Below are 20595 nucleotides of genomic sequence, written 5' to 3'. Positions count from 1 at the left end.
AGCTGGTTTGGTGGTGCTGAATTCTCTTAGCTTTTGCTTCTCTGTAAAGCTTTTGATTTCTCCATCGAATCTGAATGAGATCCTTGCTGAATAGAATAATCTTGACTGTAGTTTCTTCCCTTTCATCACTTTAAATATATCATTGCATTCCCTTCTGGCTTGTAGAGTGTCTACTGAGAAATCAGCTATTAACCTTATGAGAGTTCCCTTGTATATTATTTGTCATTTTTCCCTTGTTGCTTTCAATAATTTTTCTTTGTCTTTAATTTTTGTCAATTTGATTACTATGTGTCTTGGTGTGTTTCTCCTTGGGTTTATCCTGCCTGTGACTCTCTGAGCCTCCTGGATTTGGGTGGTTATTTCCTTTCCCATGTTAGGGAGGTTTTCGACTATAATTTCTTCAGATATTTTCTTGGTTCCTTTCTCTCTCTCTTTTCCTTCTGGGACCCCTCTAATGCGAATGTTGTTGTGTTTAATGTTGTCCCAGAAGTCTCTTAGGCTGTCTTCATTTCTTTTCATTCCTTTTTCTGTATTCTGTTCCGTGGCAGTGAATTCCACCATTCTGTCTTCCAGATCACTTATCCGTTCTTCTGCCTCAGTATTCTGCTATTGATTCCTTCTAGTGTATTTTTTATTTCAGTTATTTTATTGTTCATCTCCGTTTGTTTGTTCTTTAATTCTTCTAGGTGTTTTTTCTTTAATTCTTCTAGGTCTCTGTTAAACATTTATTGCATCTTCTTGATCTTTGCCTCCCTTCTTTTTCCAAGGTCCTGGATCATCTTCACTGTCATTATTCTGAATTCTTTTTCTGGAAGGTTGCATATCTCCAGTTCATTTAATTGTTTTTCTGGGTTTTATCTTGTTCCTTCATCTGGTACATAGCCCTCTGCCTTTTCATCTTGTCTATCTTTCTGTGAATGTGGTTTTTGTTCCACAGGCTGCAGGATTGTAGTTCTTCTTGCTTCTGCTGTCTCCAGTGTATGTTTTTCTGATGAACAGTCACAGCACGAACTCAATCATTCAAGCCTGGATCCTGAGCTTCCTTCTTGTTTTCTCATTTCATCCCTTCTAACCAAAGAATGAATCATTAATTTATGCAAACTTAAGTTCTTAAAGAGTTCTCAAATTTTTTCTTTACCTTCATCTGCACTGATAGCACTAACACTTCAGCCTTTACCATCTTTTCCTAGATATTGTAGCAGAATTTTAACAGTTTTTAAATCTATCTACTGTCACTGGAGTCAATTTTTTAAAGCATAAATTCATTTATAAATTTTCCTTAATTGAAGCTCTTCAATACCTCTTCCCATATCACTACAAAGTGAAATTTTAAATCCTATCTATCAAGATGCTTTATGATCTGATATCTGCCTACTTATTTAGCTCCATCCTTTCCCACTGCATTAGATTCCTGTGAATGCTAAACACCTGTTATTACCAAAACATGGCTACCAAAACACATCTTTGTAAATGCAGCTCTATTTCACCCTGAATTATTCTTTTACTTTGTCATACCAACACTCTATTTTTCATTCAAGATCTAGTTCAAGTGTTACCTCTATCCTCAGCTTACCTCTTTAGTATCATCTAACAATACTTTCCACCTCTTGATCCCCATCTCCATTCATGATGGATTTCCTATATTTCCCCCAAACATATCATGCTCTCAGGATTTTACTGTTTCCCTCACTTTTACTATCTTTTTTCTCCTGGTTAATCTCCCACTCAAGCTTAGATATCATTTCCTTTGAGAGGACTTTCTGGTCCAAATCCCCAGTATAATTTAAATCCTCTTGTTTTATGGTTCCATTGTAGCCTATATCTCCTCTTTGGTAATAAAACACTTTTAGAGGCTCTTTTAGTGTTTGACTTCCACAAAGACTATTATATCCAGAGAACAGGAGCCTAGCCTATATTTTTATTATTTTTACATCATCAGAGCTTAACACATTGCCTGGCACATATTAGATGCTCAATAAATATGGGCTGGATTCTGATGGAATTAGCTTATTAATGATGTCTGCATACAGTTGATCACAAACTTTTTCAACTCCACTCCCACCCCTGCCCCACAATTGTACTTTCATCCATCAGTGTACTAATCTCACATGCCATGTCTGAATTCCCCTCAACAGCTGGGGCTCATGGCACAGCTCCCAGTTCAATTCATATTGGAACTGAAAAATAATCCATCTTAATCATCAGTCTGAAGGGGGGCAGCAGTCAGAGGAATGGAAACCAGAGACATGAGAATTGGCCAAGAAACTTGGCCAGATAGGTTGGTGTGATCCCTTGAGACCCAGGGCAGATACAGGAACTCTTATAGGTCACGTGTAAGATTCCAAAAGGTGCTGAACAGTCTGAGACACATTACTTTTATTTATTTATTTATTTATTTATTTATTTATTTATTTATTTATCTATTTTTGGCTGCATTTGTTCTTCGTTGCTGCACGCGGGCTCTCTCTAGTTGTGGTGAGCGGGGGCTACTCTTCGTTTCAGTGCATAGGCTTCTCATTGCAGTGGCTTCTCTTGTTGTAGAGCATGGGCTGTAGGTGCACCGGCTCAGTAGTTGTGGCTTGCGGACTCTAGAGCACTGGCTGAGTAGTTGTGACGCACGGGCTTAGTTGCTCTGCGACATGTGGGATATTCGCAGACCGGGGCTCGAACCCATGTCCCCTGCATTGGCAGGCGGATTCTTAACCACTGCGCCACCAGGGAAGCCCCACATTATGGTTTTGTTAAAGTGGTTGTAATAGGGGTTGTTGATATATCTTTACATGCCAACCTCCTCTTCTAGACTTTGAACATTGTGAAACCAAGAGATTTATTTTAATCAATTTAAATCTCAAGCCCTCAGTACATTGTACCCTTAATAAAAATCTGTAGAATAAATGTGTGTAAAGTTATTCTTCTCATCGAAAAGCTGATTGTTTACTGCTTTATTTATAAATAAAAGCTTATTCCCTGTGCCTTGATTAGAAAGGTTGGTGTAAGAATGCGCTGAACTTTACATATTGTTTTGAAATGCAAACTTCGTGAAATTCAGTTTATAAAATCCAAACACAATTTCAGCCTATTAGGGGCTTGTAATTAAGAAATAACCTGCTAGTTAAATAAACCATTAGCTTTGGAAATCAAAGTATAAACAGATGAACTTGCTATGTGTGCTTTCCTGCTGTGGCTATTAGCCCAGGAATTAGCCAGGAAAGGATGCACTCTGCTGAATGAATTGACAGAATTTCAAGTGGAAGGAACTCCTGAGGCTAGTGGAGTGCTCTGTTGTTGAAAGGTTACAAGGTGTAACTGAAATGTGTTGCATGGCGGGAGTGGCTATTGGTTCTAAATTATTCCTCTTCTGCATCATCTAATTGATTTTCCCTTGAGTGTTAGACCAGGGGATTGGGGAGGCAGTGGCAGTGGTCTGCCCTGGGTATAGGCAATAATGGTGTATTTTATCTGTAGAGAATAAAAAAAAATAGCAACACTGACTGAAAGTTGTTCACCTTTCTGTTATCACCATGCACTGGCAATTCTAATCAATATCAGTGACAAAATAATCTTCCCTCCAATAATTCTTTTGTCCAGCTACATTCTAAATAATTGCTGTAGTTACTATTGAGTTTTAATAATATACATGTGAGCTTCAAATTGGCACATTTTTATTACTTTTCTTTTAGCGAACATTGCCTTCCATATGGAAATTAATTTGTAGAACACCTATTTGTACAGACTCCTGACACATGCGGCCTAAATACAACTGTTTATTTCCAGAGTGATTATATAAGTTATGAATCATTCAGACTTGTTCCCAGTACATAGTTCTGTCTTTAAACAGTAAATAAAAATTCTTGCCAAATCCAATGTCATAAAGCTTTCTCTATATGTTTTTTTCTAAGTGTTTTATAGTTTTAGCTTTTAACCTTTGATACATTTTGAGTTAATTTTTGTACATGGTATGAAGCAAGGACTTAACTTCATTGTTTTGCAGGTAGATATCCAGTTTTTCCAGCATCATTTGTTGAAAAGACAGTCTTTTACCCATTGAATAGTCTTGGCAGCCCTGTTGAATGTCATTTGACCATATATGTGAGGGTTTATTTCTGAGCTTTCAATTCTATTCCATTGCTCTATATATCTGCCTTTATGCCAGTACCACACTGTTTTGATTACAGTAGCTTTGCAGTAAGTTTTAAAATTGGGAAATGTAAGAGCTTTAACTTTGTTTCTTTCAAGATTATTTTGGCTATTTGTGGTTCCTTGAGAGTCTATATGAATTTAGCATGAATTTTTCTATTTCTGCAAAAGAAGTCATTAGAAGTTTTACAGAGATTACATTGAATCTGTAGATTTGCTTTGGGTAGTATTAACATCTTAATAATATTAAGTGTTCCAGTCCCTGAACATGGAATACTTTTCCATTTATTGGTGTCTTCTTAATTTCTTTCAGCAATTTTGTAGTTTCCAGTGTACAAGACTTTTGCCTCCTTTGTAAAATTGATTTCTAAGTATTTTATTCTCTTTAATGCTATAGTAAATGGAATTGTTTTCTTAATTTCCTTTTTGGACTGTTCATTGTTAGTGTACAGAAATGCAACTGATTTTGTGCATTAATTTGTTTTCAATTCTGCAAATATGCTGACTTTGTTTATTAGTTCTATGTGCATGTGTGTGTGTTTGTGTGTGTGTGTGTAAGGTTTTCTACATGTAAGGTGGTCATGTTGCCTGTGAATAGAGAAAACGTTCCTTCTTTCTTTCCAATTTGGATGTTTTTTTAATTTAATTTTCATGCTTAATTGCCCTGGCTAGAACTTCCAGGACCATTTTGAATACAGGAATACCTCGTTTTATTGTGCTTTGCTACATTATGCTTCTCACACATTGTGTTTTTTGCAAATTGAAGCTTTGTGGCAACCCTGAGTCAAGCAAATCTATTGGTACCATTTTTCCAACAGAATTTGCTTTCTTTGTGTCCCTCATTATTATTATTATTATATTTGCTATAGTGCTCTGTGATCTGTGATCTTTGATGTTACTACTACAACTTGCTGAAGGCTCAGATGATGGTTAGCATTTTTTAGCAATAAAGTATTCTTAAAATTAAGGTATGTACATTATTTTTTTTTAGACATAATGCTATTGCACACTTAACAGACTACAGCATAGTATAAACACAACTTTTGTATGCACTGGGAAACCAAAACAATCTGTGTGACTCACTTTATTGTGATATTTGCTTTATTGCTGTGGTCTGGGACTAAACTTGCAATACCTCCAAGATATGCCTGTGCAAATAATAGAAGTGGGCATCCTTGTTTTGTTTCTGATTCTACAGGAAAAACTTTCAGTCTTTCATCACTGAATATGCTGTTAGCTGTGGGGATAGTTGTTTTACAATAGGGAAGTCACATTTGTATGACTCACATTTATTGAGCATTTTCTAAATGCCCTGATGTAGATTGCCCTTTTCTCATTTAAACTTCGTAAAAACTCTGTGAGGGAGTTTTCTCCACTTAACAAATATGGAAATCAAGATTCATAGAAATCAAGTAACTTGACAAAGTTTACATAATTAGTAAATGACATATATGGGCTTTGAATTCTGTTTTATCTCACTTAAAAGTCCAGATTCTTTCCACTTTACCAAATAGCTTCTTGAAAAAGGAACCAGGTCTCTCTAGACTTACATTTCATTTTCTCTTCCATAGTATCAAGCAGAGCTGGACCCATTCAAATGCTCAATATCTTGTGGATGGATCCACTGCCAACATAAAAACCCATTTCTAGATGCCCTGAGAGCTTTCTTGTCCCAGTAGAAAAGTGAAGCTGGATCTCTCAGGCGGTCAAATACATTTTCCTCTTGGCAAGCACAATGCCTAATTTGGGGTACAGGCTCTCTCGCTGGGCCACTAAGCCTGGCTTCCAAAGCCATTCATCCTCCAGCCTACATCCACAACTCTCTGTCTGCAGTATTTGCAGCCATTTACACTTGGGATCCTAGTGCCTGATTCAGAGCAGCAGCAGTGCCTCTGCTGCTTTTTTCTCTTTGTTTGTGCCTGGGATCATCCCAGCCCCACCACCAGTGGCACATTGCTCTAGAGAAACAAGGGAACCTCTTGAAAAGCCATTCCTCTCCTAAGACTACCCTCCTTCTTTGGCCAGAGTGGAGGGAAACAAAGCATGGCAGGCACATTGATTACAGTGTCAAAAGGAAGGGCTAAAAGTGATTTCTCAGACTAGATCCCAGTTCCCAGAACAGACATCTTTAAAGTGTTTGCAGCCTTGGCCCATAAGTATTCTAGGAAGGAGACAACCCTGCTCTTGTATCCTTCTTGGGTTCTGAACTATGCAGAGGGGCAGAGCAAAGCCACGGATAAAAACAAAAACAAAAACCTCCCCCCATTAGGATAACTCCACAAACCCACATTTTCTGGGACCTCTTGATCACGAACAATTCTATTCATGTGCCGTAAGACAGAATGACTACCATATGACGAACCATTTTGTTTTGATTTTTGCTTCAGGAAAAATGATCACCATAACAGGAAAAGTAAACAAAAAAGTCAAAAGTACTTTAAGAGTACAACTCTTGTTTCAATACTCTGTGGGAAAGCATGTAGGTACGTGTGTACGCGTGTGTGTTTTACAACCACATCTCCAGATGCTGATTGCAATTTAAGCTCATAGAGAACAATAATTTTCAACCTCCACCAGTTTCCCCTAAAGCCACACATATTTTGGGTAGAATTGTTTGGCAGCTCTTAAAGGATCAAGAATGAGCCCATGGCCTAGAGACAGAACTTTCTTTGAGACTCCCTGCATGTGGAATGGGAGACAGGAAGGGAGAGGGGTATGGTCCAGCCTCCATCTGGGAAAAGCCAAACTCCCTGTGACAGTCCAGAGAGCTAGCTTCAGCCATGGCAGGTCTGGTTATGCCTCTTGATACCTGAACCTCCTACTCCAGCTTCTCCGTGGAGGGAGCTCTGGGGTTGGACTGTATGCAACCATAAACATGGGAGTATGAGCAAAGACCTTGGGCTGTGTGATGTAGAGGAAAGAGCCTCGACTTTGGAGTACTGCCTAGCCACTTCACACTTGTGTGACCTTGGCCAAGTTACTTAACTTCCTGATGCTCACGACCCTCACTTGCACAGTGGAGGTGGTGCTTCTCAGGGTCCTGGGGATAATTAGGAAGAACATATGTAAAGTGGTTGGCACATTGTCTGAGCACAAGCAATGGTAGTTACTAGTATTAACAGAGTTGATCTACTCAACAAACTTGTGTAGCTGAGAATATTAGAGTTCAGAGAAGTGAAATAACTCATCACTGTCATGCAGCCAGTGGATAAGAGCCAGTACTGGAACCTAGTGATTCTTTTTCTAAATCACTTTGCCTCCTAAGATCTGCAGCAGTGGGCGATATTAGAACTAAAACACACTCTTGCTGCTCTTGAGGACTCTGTAATTTAATGAAAGACGGATATATGAAAAAAATCCACAAGGGTGCTTAAGTAAGAAATGGAGAAATAAATGCTTGCATGTATGGTGTATTTGCTCAAATACATAGAGTGGGAGAAAGCCTGTGCAGTTAGCTAGACAATTGAAGAGAAGCACAACACTGTATTTGTATCCTGCTTATAGGTAAGTGAAGTGGCTTATTTTTCTGTTTCAATTTTCTTGGGGTTTATAAAGCCTGTAATTGTAGAAGTCATTTTGCCTCACTTTCTATGTGACTTTGTTTCCTTTTTTTAAAAAATAAAGTATTTTCCCAGTGGATTCTCAAGACACGTTGTACGGAATGTAACAGGGCTCCCCAGACACACGCCATCTGTGCCCACCATGGAGAGGACCTGACGCCCATTGTCCCGTAGGTGACTAGGACTCTCCCACCAAGGGTAAGTTAGCAGACAGATGGGGCAAGCATCTCTTCTGTGTGCCAGCATGTCTCCCATAACACGAAGCCTGGCACACTGTAGGTGCTTAATAAATGTCGTTTCAACAAATTACATATGGATTGGGTTCCCTTGCATTCCTCGTTCACTTCCCTGCTGCAGCAAGGAAGACCAGCACAGGAAATGTTTCTCCATCATTTGTTCAGGTAAGACATGAAAAGCTCTTACCAGGGATGGCCATACTGAAAAATCACTCTCTCCAGCGTAGCTAGTTTCATCGGGACGCTGGAACCTCCTTTAAATTTTCCCAACTTCAAAGACCTCCTCCCAGCCTCATCAGTCAGCATGACTTTACAGAATCCAGATGAAGTCCAGCCTTCTTCACAAACCTCCTCTGACCACCCAGGGTCTTACTTGTTTCCCTTTCCTGAGCAATTTGTACGCTTAGCATATAACTATGTGGCATCTCTCGTAGTATGCTTACACTCATCCCTGTGTGTAAGTGTGTTTTCTCCGCACAAGCCATATTAGTACCTTGAGAGCAGGGACTGTTGTCCTCTATCTTCTGGATCTTTTGTGGGTCCTCACACAGGCACATGTGGTTTGTAATAAGTGCTCTACAAGCTTGATTCAGGAGTCCTCTAGTTCTTGGAGGGTATGGCTACTAACATCTTAAACTAAGCATGTTGTAAGTGACCTTATTTCCATGTATGCTTTTGCTTTAAGGACACTTAGAGCCCAGTGTATAGTCTATGTCTAGCAGCTGCCCATGACTGCATAGTTTTTATTTATATAACAGCAGCCTTGCTTCTTTTTAAATCTGCTACACTTACTTTCTTTTTTTAAAATTTATTTACTTATTTATTTTATGGCTGTGTTGGGTCTTTGTTTCTGTGCAAGGGCTTTCTCTAGTTGTGGCAAGCGGGGGCCACTCTTCATCACGGTGAGGGGGCCTCTCACTATCACGGCCTCTCTTGTTGCGGAGCAGAGGCTCCAGACGCGCAGGCTCAGTAATTGTGGCTCACGGCCCCAGTTGCTCCGCGGCATATGGGATCTTCCCAGACTAGGGCTCGAACCCGTGTCCCCTGCATTGGCAGGCAGATTCTCAACCACTGCGCCACCAGGGAAGCCCTACTTATATTCTTTTCACGTATTCTTCTCTCTCTCTCTCTCTTGTACATAAGCTTATACAAAGTGGTTGTAAATGAAGAAATATGAAATGTAACGTTCTCCATTTGAAGGTGTCAGTGGTTTAAAATGACCTACCCACCTTAGGTTGGCCATTTGACACTGAAATAAGAAACACAAGGCATAGTTGAAAAGATTGTATCTCCAACAGTGGAAGTTCAGGTAACATGGTAGTTGAATTGGTCCCTTGGCATCCTTCTGGTTTCCCACAAGTTTTATACGTGATACTGGGGTTGCTGATGCTTAGAGTAGAAAAGAAGTTACAAATGAAACTTGATCTTTTTTTTTATTTGCTCATATCCTTACAATTTGCTTATATCCTTTATTTGCTTATATCAGCCTTTTAGCCCCTTGAGAGCAGTGCCCAGGTTGAGGGTTTAAGACCACCCACAAAGCTGTTCACATCTGTTTTCCCTGAGACCACGCAGTGGGGGAAGAGGAACTCTTTAGTGGAAGAAATGAGTCACAAGGTTTGTTTTTCTCAATTTTCTTCCAGTCTCAGGAGCTCAAACAGGGGAAGCAAAGAGGTAATTGAACAAGGAAAAAAGAAAATGCAAATGGGGAAATGATTTCATGACAATAGAATCCCAAAGAATCATAACGGACGCTCTCATTTTATAGATGAGTAAAACTGAGGCTTAGAGTGGGGAGATAACTGACCCGATATCACAGAGCAGGCTGGTAATCACCTCTTCTGAAGACTGAGGAGATTTTTCTAGCTCTATAGCTTCTCCTGCCTTAGAATTCCAGTTCAGAACAGACTCTTCATCCTGCTCTTGTATGTACAGGAGATGTCATACACCGGAGATGCCCCCGGTCTTCAACCTCTCTGTCCACTTAAGGCCCAGACCCAACTCTCTGCTACCTTATCAAGGATGCTATGACTAAATGCCTTCTTCTCTGCTGGAAGGCAGAATTTCCCCAAGAGTGATCCCTGTACCACCAGCATCTGAATCCCTTGGGTGACTCTTTTTTTTTTTTTTTTAAATTTTTATTGGAGTATAGTTGATTCACAATGTTGTGTTAGTTTCAGTTATACAGCAAAGTGAATCAGTTATACATATACAAATATCCGCTCTTTTTTAGATTCTTTCCGTATTGGACATTACAGAGTATTCAGTCGAGCTCCCTGTGCCATACAGTAGGTTTTTATTAGTTATCTATTTTATATATAGTAGTGTGTATATGTCAATCCCAATCTCCCAGTTTATCCCTCCCCCCATTACCCCCTGGTAACCATAAGTTTGTTTTCTAATCTGTGATTCTATTTCAGTTTTGTAAGTAAGTTCATTTGTACCTTTTTTTTTCCCTAGATTCCACATATAAGCAATATCATATGATATTTGTCTTTCTCTGAGTTACTTCACTTAGTATGACAATCGCTAGGTCCATCCATGTTGCTGCATATGCCATTATTTTGCTCTTTGTTATGGCTGAGTAATATTCCATTGTATATAAGTCCCACATCTTCTTTATCCATTCCTCTGATGATGGGCATAGGTTGCTTCCATGTGCTGGCTATTGTAAATAGTGCTGCAATGAACATTGAGGTGTATGTATCTTTTCAAATTATGGTTTCCTCTGGGTATATGCCCAGGAGTGGAATTGCTGAGTCATATGGTAGTTCTATTTTTAGTTTTTTTAAGGAACTTCCATACTGTTCTCCATAGTGGCTGTACCAATTTACATTCCCACCGACAGTGTAGGAACGTTCCCTTTTCTCCACACCCTCTCCAGCATTTATTGTTTGTAGATTTTAACACTCATTTATGATAAAAACTCTCCAGAAAGCAGGCATAGAGGGAAACTACCTCAACATAATAAAGGCCATATATGACAAACCCACAGCAAACATCATTCTCAATGGTGAAAAACGGGAAGCATTTCCTCTAAGTCTGGGAACAAAACAAGGATGTCCACTCTTGCCCCTTTTATTCAACATAGTTTTGGAAGTCCTAACCATGACAATCAGAGAAGAAAAGAAATAAAAGGAATCCAAATAGGAAAAGAAGAAGTAAAACTGTCACTGTTTGCAGATGACATGATAATATACATAGAAAATCCTAAAGATGCTACCAGAAAACTACTAGAGATCATCAATGAATTTGGTGAAGTTGCAAGATACAAAATTAATACACAGAAATCTGTTGGATTCCTATACACTGAAAACAAAAGATCAGAAAGAGAAATTATGGAAACAATACCATTTACCTTCACATAAGAAAAAACCCCCAAAAAACCTAGGAATAAACCTACCTAAGGAGGCAAAAGACCTGTACTCAGAAAATTATAAGATGCTGATGAAAGAAATCAAAGACAACACGAACAGAGGAGAGATATACTGTGCTCTTGCATTGGAAGAAGCAATATTGTGAAAATGACTATACTATCCAAAGCAATCTATAGATTCAATGCAACCCCTATCAAATTACCAATGGCATTTTTCAAAGAATTAGAACAAAAAATTTTACAATTTGTATGGAAACACAAAAGACCCTGAATAGCTAAAGCAATCTTGAGAAAGAAAAACAGAGCTGGAGGTATCACACTCTCTGATTTCAGACTATACTACAAAGCTACAGTAATGAAGACAGTATGGTACTGGCACAAAAACAGACTTATAGGTCAATGGAATAGGATAGAAACTCCAGAGATAAACCCACACACCTATGGTCACCTAATCTATGGCAAAGGAAGCAAGTATATACAATGGAGAAAAGGCAGTCTCTTCGATAAGTGGTGCTGGGAAAACTGGACAGCTATATGTAAAAGAATGAAATTAGAACACTCCCTAATGCCATACACAGAAATAAACTCAAAATAGATTAAAGACCTAAATGTGAGGATAGATACTATAAAAGTCTTAGAGGAAAACATAGGCAGAACACTCTTTGACATAAACCACAGAAAGATCTTTTTTGACCCACCTCCTAGAGTAATGGAAATAAAAACAAAAATAAACAAATGGGAGCTAATTAAACTTAAAGCTTTTGCACAGCAAAGGAAACCATAAGCAAAACAAAAAGACAACCCTGAGAATGGGAGAAAATATTTGCAAATGAAGCAACCGAGACGGGATTACTCTCCAAAATATACAAGCAGCTCATGCAGCTCAATATCAAAAAAAAAAAAACAACAAACAACCCAATCAGAAAATGGGAAGAAGATCTAAACAGACATTTTTCCAAAGAAGACATACAGATGGCCAAAAATCACGTGAAAAAATGCTTAACACCACTAATTATTAGAGAAATGCAAATCAAAACTACAATGAGGTATCACCTCACACCAGTCAGAATGACCATCGAAAAATCTACCAAAAAACCCTGGGCGACTCTTAATGCCTTCTGAGACCTACTGAGTCAGTTGCTGGAGGTGGGTCAGGGAATTTGCATTTTAACAGGAGCCCTAGGGCTGGCTGGGCACATTAAATCTCAGAACTGCAGGCCAAGGGGAAGTGCCAGTGGCAACCAGCTACGTGCCCTTCCTCTCTCTTCTCCCAGCAGCCCAGTGGCCCTTTCAGCAGCAGTTGGGGAAGGACTGTCAAGACAGGGACTCCCCCTAGCACCAGAGGGATTTTGCAAACAAAACTTTCTATTCAACCCTATGTGCTGGGAAACACCAGTTTCATCTCTTTAGGGTTGGTTTTAACCAAGCTCAGTTTGTCTGTGAGCTAACAAAACTGCTATTCCTCTTTCCCTCATCTCTGCCCTCCCCCTCCTCCTCCCCCAGCCTCAAGACTCCCTTTTACACATTTCTAACCTTATACGACTTTGAGCCCTTGTTTACCTTCCTCTTAATGACCACTCAGAAGGCCAGGCGCCTTCGCATTTCCTCCCACAGATAATACAAAAACAGCCACAACAGTGACAATAGGGTGGTGATGCCCCCACACTGGTTCCAATGAAGCCTTGCAGAGTCAACCAGGGCACACCTATCTTCACTTGCCCAACTTGCTTCAGATGATGATGTCAGATTTTTTTCCTCCTTTCTTCAAATCAATTGTCCTTCTCGCCGAGAGGGTGTCCATGACAAGGTCTGGCTTGTTGATGGTACGTGCATGTCTAGCTCAATGATACGGCAGCCCCACACCTGCCCATGTAGGTGTGGTCTGTAAGTGGTAGCATCTGTGGGAGATAACAAGGAAGAGATGAGCACAATGGAGAGAGAAGTGATGTGTAGAAGAGAGGAGAAGCCTCAGTTTCCCTTGTGAGGCTAATTAGATGATGTGAGAGAGGAAGAACTCTTGTGAGGGGGGAGACAGGTGCACAGTGAGTTTGAGAGCCAGAGGGCCCCTGTTTCCCTTGGACATTGCCTGGTGAAGGATGGAGAGGTTTGTTTTGTTGTGATTAAGGAAGGAGATCAGCTCAGTGCTGGCAGCAGGGGAGAGATTACCCAGTGATGGCACCGGAGCTATTTTGTTCTCAGGCACAGATGTAATGATTTCTCTAATAGCGACCTTGATAAGCCCATGTAAAAGTTCATTTGGGTTTTTCCATAAGATGTTATGAAAAACCGGAACAAAGTTTTTGGCCAACCCAATAGATAAGTACATATTGTGCAAGTCCTCTTTATCAGGTGGGTTGAAGGATTCAGCCTACACAGGTAGATATATGCATGGAAACATTTTTTTTTTCAAATTTATTTATTTTTGGTTGCATTGGGTCTTCACTGCTGCGTGGTGTGCGGGCTTCTCACTGTGGTGGCTTCTAGTTGTGGCATGTGAGCTCAGTAGTTGTGGCGCACAGGCTTAGTTGCTCCGTGGCGTGTGGGATCTTCCCGGATCAGGGCTCGAACCCGTGTCCCCTGCATTGGCAGGCAGATTCTCAACCACTGCGCCACCAGGGAAGCCCCTCATGGAAACATTTATGCATGCCTGTGTGCACACCTACGTAAGTACACACATATACCCCCCACACACTGGCACAAGAACACACACACGTTGTCACACAAACATAAAGATATGTATACGTAGATTTAAATACACACATGTACAACTGTCCACATATGTGCACGTGCCTCCACGCAGTCATGCTAAAACTTGGTCATCTAGATCAGTCCTATACACAGCTGTGCATAGGTACATATACAAATAAGAATAAAACAGAAAACGTGCCTATGATATGGTGGCCATGTGACTTGCTGGAGGCCACAATGAGCCAAGGATGGGGCCGTAAGTAACAGGAGGGCAGTGGTCAAGACTTCTGGTCCTCAGAGCACTCAAGTGCTGGGTACAGAGTGGGTACAAACTATGGTCTTATGAATTGGTGGACGCCATGGCTTACCTTGCTGACTTCTGCCTTGACTCGATCATGACAACCATGGAAAAACTTTCTCCCCTTCTGTCCTTTTGTGTGAGTGCTTGGAGTGTCTTGGAGCTTTCTCCTTGGCTGAGATTGTACTTATGAAGCCCTTCCTTTCTCCCCTGACTCTCCACTCCCAGAACCCCACCTCACAATCAAGTGAAAACCTTATTTCCATTTCTTTTCAAAAGAAAAAGACAAATCCACACCAGTCCACGTGACCTGGGCTTCTTTGGAAAATAGAGCATGGCCTTGGTACAGGGGAGGCCAAATATGCCATCTGTGAGCTCCTGGGGTTTGGGGGTGATGCCCAGGGTTCTCTGTGACACACCTAGTATCTCAGGCAGACCTTGCTGAAGGGGGTCCTTGTCTCCCGCACAGCAGGAAGGAAGCCTGAGGTGTCATGATAGGTGCCAGGCAATGATTGCTGACATACCTATGGTTTATTAACAAAGGTTATATCATCATCATCATCATCATTAAATACCACCGTTAAAAAGAGTGCACATTCTTGGTCAAGCTGTACTTGTTTGCTTGGTCAAGTTGAAGCAAAATAAAACAGCACATATGTTCTCTGGGTCACTGGAGGAAGGCAGCTCCAGCCCCCCATGCTTTAGGAGTTAGCATCACCTCTTAAGCAGCAAGAGACCTGGAGTCCCAGATTCAAGAGCCTAGAAACAGTTCCCTCTCCCTGTGGAGTTCTTGATTGTAATGAACCTCATCTTCAGTCTTCATTTCCTTTGCACTTGTTACTGATTCCAGTATATACTACTTAGTGTCTGAACAGGAGAGAGAGGAATTGGGATGTTAATTTTGAACTTTTAATTCCATCCTTTTGTTTTTTTCTCCTCCGAGAGCTTTCTCTGCTTTTTTCTTCTCTTATTTTTTCTCCTTTCTCTTTCACTGCATCCCAAAGACCAAGGGGATAACTAGAGAGCTTTTGCCTCTGCAGCCACACCCTAAAGACTTAGAGTTCCTAAGACTATGGCCTCCCATTTCCTTGATCCCTCTCTTCAGCATAAACCACCTTTCAGCCCATCGTCTGAAGAGTCAGGGTGAGCTTGTGACATCAGGGGCTCTAAGCTTTTAGTTCCAGGGGTGACTGTACTGATGGTTTTAAGAGAACTAATTTCCAGATCCTCAACTTCCATAGTTTCCTGGTATCAGGTAGTTCCTCTCTGTTGTCCCTACCCACTGCCCCTTTCAGAAAAGCCCTTTTCCCATTTTACAAAACCAAGGCATGCATCCTTCCCCAATTTTACTCTGGTTCCTTGTTCTATGGTATAAATACCTCCTGGAAGCCAGACCTCCTTTACTAATGAAAGCCCTAGAAACTCATGGGACAGCTTCCTCTTCTTACTGATTTTATCCATTTTTCTGATAAGGATGAAGCGTGGTGATAGAAATGGAGTATGTTAGCCCCTTTGGGGAGGGTGGAGACAATGGGAGTGATGGCAGTTCTGTTTAATGACCTCACCTCTCCCAAGCCTGACTTTTCTCAAATAATGCTTTGCTGTTGTGGGAGAAAATGGTGAGAGCAAAGCAGAGAGAAAATTGGTAAGAAATATTGAATGCTAAAAATGTCTCTTTTTTCACAAATTTAATCACAAGCAATTATGTTCAGTATTCTCAGTACTCATCCTTGGGAAGTGTCATTATCTGGAAAGAAAAGCACCTTGGAACAGCTGAAACAGTAGAGGTTAGTGACATGGATTCTATTAAATGTAATGGGAATGTTTTCCAGGGCTACCAAATGATAGAACCTGTGGAAAAAGCTTTACCTGTTTTCTTTTAAATTCAATGTATGTCAGTCAGTAAGTTAGTTAAAATCTATTTTATCAAATTGTATCATGAAATATTTATTCCATTTAGTCAGTTCTAAGTTTATTTTTTTCTTATGGAAATGCTTACTATTTTCTATCTCTGATTAACAAAATAAAATGATATTCTAGCTGCCACACCATTTTGTTGTTACCAGTGTATATGTTTCTCTTTCATGAAACATATGGGAAAAGTCTTGATCACATCTCATGATATTAATGGCATTATTTCTAAAGTTATATACATAATTCTTATTTAATGATTTTCAAAAGCTGAAAGACAGATTCAATGCATGCAAACACACACATTTACCAAAGGACTACGAGGAGTTTTATTCTTCTTGCTTCATAAATAACACATTTTTTTTGGCTACAAATTACACGGCATTATTTCAAACTAAGTAGTGAGAAATAGCATGTAGATTTATTATTGTTTTCATAAATTATAAAAATAGACTATATTAGCTTTCTATCAGTTTAATCTTGATTTGACTGCTTTTAATAATCTATCTTTTAAAAAACCTCAAATTCCACTATATATTACTCAGTGATTTTTAATAATATCCCTGAAATGTATATTAATCTATTTGTTTGAACTGAAAAATGAAGTCAGACATTTTACGACAGAAAGTGAGTCTGATTAGGCTGATGGTTTGACAGTGATGACTGACATTTCCAATTAGGTTATGAGGCAGACATTTCCCCCTAAGCTGAGCAAGTGAAATCTAAACTTAAAGGATGTGATGAGATAAAAGCAGTTTATAGAAAAACATTGTATTGTCAGAGATGTATTGAAATTAGCAACGTTTTTAATTTTTCCACTTCTATCTGAGTATATTATGCTAAACAATATGTCTGTTAGTGGGAAAGAAAGAATGGGTACAATTACGGGTCATTTAATAAATTTTGGCAAGTCTTTTTGGTATTCAAACTGAGAAAGTGAATGATTCTAATAAATTAAGAAATAAAAAGTAAATGAATAAAAATTCACACACACACACACACACACACACACACACACACACACACACACACACACATACACCTATTCCTTTTCAGGCCAGGTAGTTTCCAATTCTTTGCTTTCAGCAAAAGTGCAGAAGAGCCTAATCAAACTGCCAATAAACAGTGTCAGTCAACTGATCACTACAAAAATAATTTTTTAATAATAGATCATCAAGTGATGTTTAGCCTATAAGAATTCAAAAAAACAGTTTGATGTTCTCCCAACAATCTCACCTCTTTCAAGTGAATAAATCTTCTAGCGCTAACATTTATGAAAATGTAAGGCACAAATAGAAAATGTAAAACATGGAAAGAAATCTTTTAGTGTGTGACCCCTGATGGGTGTGAAAGGACTGTCTCAGCTCTGACAACCTGTGAAGGTCATTCTGCATCTGGTGTCACTGTGAGAAGCCTCAGTTCACTTCTCATGGCCTGTGCTTCAACCTTCTTGGTCCCCATCTCCCACCCCGACCCTTACTCTTGAGCACTGGGTCTGCATGAACGCATGGTCCTTCAGCAGCAAAACGCTCTGTATACTAAACCTCTTATCTGTATCCTCCCTTTGCTTTCTTGTCTGGACTAAAACATGGCCCCCTCCAGAGGACAGTGCTTTTCTGGAACTCTCTGGAGTGGTGGCTCTTTGTTCACCCTCATCGCTTGTACTGTTGGGCTTGGAGGTGAGTTAGAGTTTCCTCCTCCTCCTTATTGTTTCTTCCAGTCTGTTGTCCCCCATCTTCTTTTAAACACGTGGCATTGACTCTTACATCTTCAGACTATGCCACCCACGATTCTCATTACCTTCTGATCCCAGGGTTCTGCCCTTTATTTTTCAGTGAGTTTAGCTCCTGGCTCACCGTCCTTCTCTCCAGTTCTAGTTCTGTCTGATGCCTGGTGATTTCCATGTATATGTGGGACATATACATGGAAACATATATAATCCTTTAATTCTTGACCTTCTTGTTCTTTGAATTCCTTTCCTCCAATGATTGTATCCTCTATTCTACTTTACACTTCATCCCATGGCCATACCCTGCCCTATTCTTTCTAATATAGCCCACTTTCTGACCTCACCTTTTATTTTTCCAGCTCATTCCCTCTGACTTCAGCAAACTCTTGATGCTACCTGATATATTTAGCTTAAAACACGTTATTATATACTAGGAAGTGCAGAGCTGGAGGGATGGCAGGATGTCCTGGCCCGCAGACCTGAGTGGTCTAGTGTCTAGTATTCAGTACAAAAATAAGAGATTCAGAGGCTCTACCTCAAAATTTCTGAATCAGAATTTTTGGGGGTACAGGTACAGAAATCTGTTGTTTTGTTTAAGCTTCTCTTATGGTTCTGATGCCGCTGGTGGGGAGGCCAGCTTTGAAACGCTTGTCTGCAGAGTCACAGCAGCAGTGCAAACTTTATGTATCATGCAGATGAGTTCTGAACTAAACTTGTTGACATTTGTGTCTCTGAGTTACCCAGTGCTGACTGCATGTAATTGTGTAAGTAAACAATGTACCTTATTACTTCTATAGAATACATAATAAAAGTTATTATGGAAAAAAATACATTATTATAATTCTTATAACCATCCTCACATACATTTGCAACTGTCTTCCCCCTCATATTAACGATTGTCCCTTTTAGGTGAATCAAGACCCTAAACAAACTCATCGTTACTTATGCACCTAAACCTATGTGGCCAACCCTAAATAGTGAGAAACATACAACCATGCTGATAGTCTTACTGTCAGTTTATGGCCACAAACCTTAAGTTGAACCACAAGGCTCCCTGACATTCGTATTATATTTTACATAATTTGCCTCTCTCTTAAAACCCTCAACACCTATTCCTTCATCATCATTCTCAGCTGACAACATTGCTTCCACTTCACTGATAAAACTGAAGCAATCAGAAGGGAATGTCCATGTGCTCCCATCACCACATCGACACACCTATCAGCATCTACACCCACAAACCTTGCCTTCCCAAGTGTTTAATGAAAAAGAACTGTTCGTGTTTCTCTCTAAGGCCACTTGTGCAACAAACGTCATCCCTGTCATCTACTGAAAGATATTGTGTCAGTAATCCTCTCCTTCGTCTCTTGTGTCATCCATACTCCCCTCTCTAATGGGTTATTACCATCATCATACCATGAGGTACCTATTTCTCCAATCTTAAAAAAATGTTTTGATCTCCCTGCCTCTCTGCTCCCCCCTTATATCAAAACTCCTAGAAATATTTGTCTCTACCCACTGTCTTCAATTCTTGTACTTCTGTTTTCCTTAATCCCATGCCCAGCAAGATTTTGCCCTCAACTACTCCAACAAAATGACTCTTGTTTGTTTAAGGTCACAGTGACTTCAATGTTGCTAAATCCATAATCAGTTCTTAAAGCTAATAGTATTTGACCTTTTAGTAAGCATTTCACTGCTATTCATTCCTATTCCTGAAAAAACCTTTGTCTTTTGCCTTCCTAAACACTGCACACTCTTAGTTTTACTCTGAATTTACTGGTCATATTTCAATCTACTTTTCTATTTCCTCCTCTTCTCCCTTATCTCTCATTATTGGAGTGCCTCAGGGTTTAATTCTTAGACCTTGTTTCTTCTCTATTATGCTGCCTTCCTAGGTGATCTCATCCTGTCCTTGGTTTCACATTCCATCTCTGTGCTGATGACTTATATCTCCAGCACAGACTATGCCCCTTAACTCCTGACTCCAAATGCCTATTCACTAGTGATGCGTAATAGAAATAGCAGGCTTAGCATGTCCAAATAACCTTAACTTCCCAAAACCTTCTTCACATGTTTCTCCATCAAAGCTCAGAACAAGGTCATCCTTCCATTTGGACAGAGTAAGAACCTGGGTGTCATTCTTGACTCCTTTCTCTCCCACTCCGCATCCCACATGTCATGAAATCATGTTGCTCTTCCTTTACAATACATCCAGCATCTAAACCCTTCTCACCAACTCTTCTGCCACCATCCTGATCTTGCCTGGATTTTTGTGATAGAATCCTAATGGCCCTTTGCTCACAGTCTTGCCTACCCACCTATAGTCTCTTCTCAATACTGCAGCCAGAGTGAGCCATTCTTATGATCAAAGGCTCAAAACCCTCCAATGGTTCCCCAGCTCACTCCAGGTGAGAGCCAGTGTGCTTACAATAGCCCGTAGAGGCTAAAAGTCTGATCTCATTACCTCTCTGAATTTACCTCCTATGACTCTCCTCTCATTCTTCTCTAGCCCCGCTGGCCTCTTCATAGTTGTGCCTCAAATAGTCCAGGCATCTGGGCATTTGTAGTGGCTGTTTGCTGTACCTAGAGTATTCCTCCTCCAGGTATCTATCTGCAAGGCCCATTCCCTCTTTGCTTTCAAATGTTTGTTCAAGGATCAA

At 40.1% G+C, this 20595-nt stretch overlaps 1 long non-coding RNA gene across 1 annotated transcript in view; it reads left to right on the top strand.

The window, feature by feature from the left end:
• The window catches only part of LOC309634429, a 92975-nt gene extending 73659 nt beyond the window's left edge, over positions 1-19316 (top strand). Inside the window, exon 2 of the long non-coding RNA XR_014248097.1 lies at positions 19114-19316. This is a non-coding gene — a long non-coding RNA (uncharacterized lncRNA). The remainder of the gene's footprint in view (positions 1-19113) is intronic.
• The last annotated feature ends 1279 nt before the right edge of the window (positions 19317-20595 follow it).

Source organism: Balaenoptera borealis (genome assembly GCF_965194805.1).
Source record: "Balaenoptera borealis genome assembly, chromosome: 8".
Lineage (NCBI taxonomy): Eukaryota > Metazoa > Chordata > Mammalia > Artiodactyla > Balaenopteridae > Balaenoptera > Balaenoptera borealis.
Note: the sequence above shows the minus strand (reverse complement) of the source record. Positions and strands in the feature narration are given on the sequence as shown.